At 44.8% G+C, this 5048-nt stretch overlaps 1 pseudogene; it reads left to right on the top strand.

Annotated features, from left to right (window-relative positions):
• The window catches only part of LOC109483650, a 16366-nt pseudogene extending 12566 nt beyond the window's left edge, over positions 1–3800 (top strand).
• Positions 3801–5048: the final 1248 nt, after the last annotated feature.

The raw sequence follows: 5048 nt of genomic DNA, 5'->3' as shown, positions 1-5048 counted from the left end.
CGTTCCATGTACTTATGTCATGTCCAGACACATTTTCTGTATATATAGGTCAATACATTTATAATGCCATGCAAAAAGAAATCTTAGAATAGCTGTATAAGTAGAGTCACTGAATTTTTTATCAACTACATGTATATAGTATAGCGTTTCGTAGCATTTGTATGTAGAATCTTAACATTCCTGGCAAGTAACTTAGTATACACTGTTTAGTAGCCATATGCGTAGAACATGTTTAGTATAATTAGGTACAACTGCTCACTGTACCCTTCATGTGTATAGTCTAGCGTAATGTAGAATGTACATGTAGAGTCGAAATATTCTCTAGCCAGTAGCTATTTATAATACTCTGTCAGATACAATGTCCGTTGACCATATATATATCATTATGTTAGACACATACCAACTAGTAATCTTATTATTTGCCATACATTGTACCCGTGACAATCGTTGTGCAATAAACTTTGACTTTGACTATATTACCATTGCAGGGTCTGGAGTTTGACGACACGTTTGAGACAGGGCAATACTACAAGAAGTTCCGTGTGGAGGTGGACGCCAGGAAGTACAGCAGAGTGCAGAGATCCAAGCTCCGGTTCGACCTGCACCTCAAGAACGCTGAACAGACTGTCTGCAGGTTCACCCCAACCAAAGGTGACAAAAATCATATGTAAAATTTGCTGTCACTAATTAATTACAGCAAGCAATGAGATTATCTTTGGAGTATCCTTCACAGTAAAAGTAATCAAACGATTACAAACATGCTTTTACAGAATCTATCCAGATATTCAACATCAATTGGACCAGATATATATCTGAAAAATAACCTTATTGCTTGTTCATTCCCGGGGGGGGGGGGGTAAATGCATGAATGGAATGTACAAAGTACAATATACTAGAAAGAAATTACAACAATGATGATAAAGAGAGGCTAACATGAAGTATAAGGTATAAAAAATGCTAAAAAAAAAGAACTATATAAAATGGTATCAATCAAAGTACATAAACCACTGTGTCTTAACTACAGATACCCAAGCTCTGCAAGGCGCAGCCGCGGCGGATGACAGCGACAGTGGGGTTTCGGAGACAGACCCTGATGCAGATACGCATGCGCAGAAAACAGGTAAGGAAGCACTCAATATACACATTTGTTACAGTAAAGATGAAACCAGTATATTTTCCGCTTCTTAACTACAAAACAATCCCAAGAATGCAGATAAAGTAAGAGTCATTGCTACATGTTCACAGTCGATCCCGTTAATACAGGCAAGCGTGCACCACGTGGGGTTCAAAGAGCTGCAGGATTACCCGTCACCATAGAGACGGTGGGACCAACAACAGGTCAGGCTCGAGCAGCTGATTCAAGTTCTTTCTTGTGAAGTAAAACAATTACTACAGAACTCATGTTAAACAGAAGATTAGCAACGTAGCATATCACGTATCTGGTTAATCAAATGTCAACGTACTAAGTAATGCTGTTTGCAAGTTCAGTATGTATTTTCTGCCTTTCCAGCGGGAGTTTCAGTCCTGTTGGTTATTGATGAATACAGCACATCGAAGGGCGGAATCTCCACAGTCAACCTAGATGCCGCGCGCACGCTCTCCGCCGCCGGCGCCCAGGTCTACGTTACCGTGTTGGGGGCAAGTGAACAGGATGAGAAGGATGCAGAACGAGACGGAGTGACACTCCTCAAACCTCAACTTGATGCCGACAGCAACGCCAAGCCGTCCTTAGAGTGGCTGACTGTGTACCACAAGCACCACTTCCCACACATTCCATCAGATATCTGCTGCATCGTGGCCATGTTGACGTCACCAGCAGAGCAGCGAGGAAGATCAAAGAAGAGCGATTTCCACACGCCAAGCTCGCCATGTTCGGTCACGTGGCGCCAGAGGAGACAGAGCACTACAAGAGTGACGAGAAGGCCCTGGGTGTGGGGAGGAAGGAAGCCAGCATCCAGGACGACCTTGGCAAGGCTGATGTCGTCTTCTCGGTAGGACCGCGAATTCAGCGACACTACGCCAGGTTCCTCCGTCAGTATAAAGTAGCTCACCACATCTTCTACCTGAGCCTTCAAAGGTGTTCAGTCGTGCAGCAGTGAGTTTTTGTGAAGAAGGTGACGTCCGAAAGCCAGAGAGGGGTGATCCTGTCCATCGGCAGGGTGCGGAATGTGGAGAGGCTGAAAGGGCACGACCTGGCGGCTGGAGGCGTAGACAAGGCGGCACTGCAGCTTGACCATCTGTACACGCTGAGGCTGAGAGTCCGCGGCATCGACGAGAACGACTTCAAGGAGAGCAAGAGAATCCTGGATGAGAAGCTGAGATCCGGACGGGTCAAACCCACCCTTCTCCCGTACGGCACTCAGGAGGAGATCCGCCGAGACATGGAGAACTGTCACCTGGTCCTGATGCCGTCCCGGGCCGAACCGTTCGGACTGGTCGGCCTGGAGGCCATCGCGGCAGGAGTTCCCGTCCTCATCTCGGAGCACTCGGGACTTGCAGAGCTGATAGAAGAGCTATCAGACAGTCTGGGGCAGCCCAAGTTCCGCCACTGTATCGTCAAAATGAAGGGAACGATGCAACCACTGATGAAGAGAAGTGGACAGAAAGAATCGTGGATGTCATCAAGAACGCCAGGTCAGAGTTCGCGGAAGCACGCGCCTTCAAGGAGAAACTGCTGGCCTCCAAGTACTGGGAAGAGTCTCACCAGAAGTTCCTACAGGCCTGCGGCTTTACTGGTAAGGAACCATGGTTATTTCTTACTACCTAACTACCTACCTAGTCCCATGACCGACACTGGTCGTCGGGGGGACAAGGCAGACCTTGCAGCAGGCTGTCAGATTTTCCTATCTGTCTGCTGTAAGGCATTTCTTGCTATATCTCAACAAATGGACATATACATGTAGTATGGTGACTGCACATACCGCGTTTTCCATTGGCAATGACACTGTCGTACGTTGATGTGATATTTTTATAACGATCTTGTCTCACACGTACTTCACAGCGGCCCGCAGTGCTCAGGCAGAGGGTGGAGACGCTGGGACCGATGACGCGGACTGATGACGCGGACTGAGGGCCTGACGTCACCGGGAACCCTGCACGTCACAGAACGTCAATAAACGACTGGCGAGAAGGTCGGCGAATCAAACGGGTCGTGGCTCGTCAAAGACATCAAAACCACCTCCCAAAGTAGCGTAGTGAGGCAGATGTAAATAAACTACTGGTCGTGGCTAGTCACAGATATCCAAACCACGTACCAAGTACTCTCCACGCAGAGGTTTGGCTTATTTTGGCGTGTTTTAGGCTTTTTTAATCACGGGTTTGTTTTTTTGCACTGGAATTTTTTCCACGTAACCCAACTGCATGCCTGGAGAGTAGTACCAATGTAGCGTAGTGAGGCAGATTGGCCAAAATTCCGCATAGGGAATATTAGAGACATCAATGATGACAATTACTAGAAATTCCAGCTAGTTTGAGGTGGAGAAGTTGCTAGGAATAACAAACTTTCGCAAGATTTGGTGAAAACTGATAAAGGGCGTCTATGCTATAGTTATGCCCAAAAATGAGCTGAATTCCTATATGTACAATGAATGAGAAACAATGGTGTTAAGTGTAGGGGGAAAGACACACAGATGAAACATTAGATACTCAGATACAATGGTGTTAAGTGTAGGGGGAAAGACACACAGATGAAACATTAGATACTCAGATTTCATTCCACACAAGAAAACACAAGAGGAGATCATTAAGATTAGATCAGTAAATGATATTTGGAGATTTTATTTAACCAGTTCTATGTAAGGCCACAGCAATTTAATCAATTGGTTCTCGTATTTGTCCATTTTTTACATGAAAAAATATACTTCAGGTTCTGAATCAACTTCACAATGGCCCCAACAGTTGAAGAAAGTCCTCATCTTTCTTATTGTAACAGTTTTTCCAACTACCAATGCAGCGGTTTCATTAATTTGATTTTGAAATACAAACCAACCTGGTACATGTATGTTGACTCTTCATGCATGGCTCCTAACATAGCATTTGGATCTATCATAGTATCATACTGTATTTTTTCAGAAAAATAATCCTAGAACCAACAAACTAAATTGGTGTGACCTACCTAAGCATTTCTACTATAGTCAATGATTGTTGTTTTGATGCAGAGCATTTTGAAGCTCAGATTTTTGCATGGATTTTTCTATCTTCTGATGTTAATAAAGAATTGCAGAAGTCACAGAACACAGTTGTACAGTTTCTCTTCCGTTGGAAGGTGTTTTTTAATGTTTTTTTCTCCTGCAAATAAAGCATTGGAAAATCACAGAATACAGTTGTACTGTTTCTCTTCTGTCGGAAAGTGTTTTTTAATGTGTCTCATCAGACAAAGTTTCCTGATGGCAGCATATTCACACTGGTCACACTTGTAAGGCTTGTCGTCTGTATGTGTTTTAGCATGTCTGGTGAGACTGGCCTTAATAGCTGTCCTAAACCCACACTCACCACAACTGTAGGGCTTCTCATCAGTGTGTTTGATCATATGTTTTGTCACGTTTCCCTTCCTGTATGCTCGGTAGTCACAGTGAGTACACTTGTAAGGCTTTTCCCCGGTGTGAATTTTCATGTGGTCTAAGAGGTGGGATTTTTTAGCTGTTTTGTGTCCACACTCCCCACACACGTAGGGTTTGAGGCCGGTGTGTTTGGTGACGTGTGCTTCCAAGCTTTGCTTCCAGGCAGTGGTAAAGTCACAGTGGTCACATTTGTATGGCTTTTCTCGTTTGTGTGTTTTCAGGTGCTGGGTGAGGTTGGACCGTTCGGCTGTGCTGTAGCTGCACTGGCTGCAAATGTAGGGTTTCTCGTCGGTGTGTTTGAGTTTGTGCGCACGCAAACGCGGCCTCCAAGGTGTCGAAAAGTCACACTGGTCACACCGGTAGATCTTCCTTCCCTCTGGGTTGTGTGTGTGCATGTGTCGATCCAAACTCCTTTTTCCTGTTGCAGAAAAGTCGCACAGACTACATGAGTATATCATATGTCTTTTCGTATGTTTTGTGAGGGTGGAT

Source organism: Branchiostoma belcheri, unplaced genomic scaffold (assembly GCF_001625305.1).
Source record: "Branchiostoma belcheri isolate BF01 breed outbred unplaced genomic scaffold, Haploidv18h27 scaffold657, whole genome shotgun sequence".
In the NCBI taxonomy this organism is placed as follows: Eukaryota; Metazoa; Chordata; class Leptocardii; order Amphioxiformes; family Branchiostomatidae; genus Branchiostoma; species Branchiostoma belcheri.
Note: the sequence above shows the minus strand (reverse complement) of the source record. Positions and strands in the feature narration are given on the sequence as shown.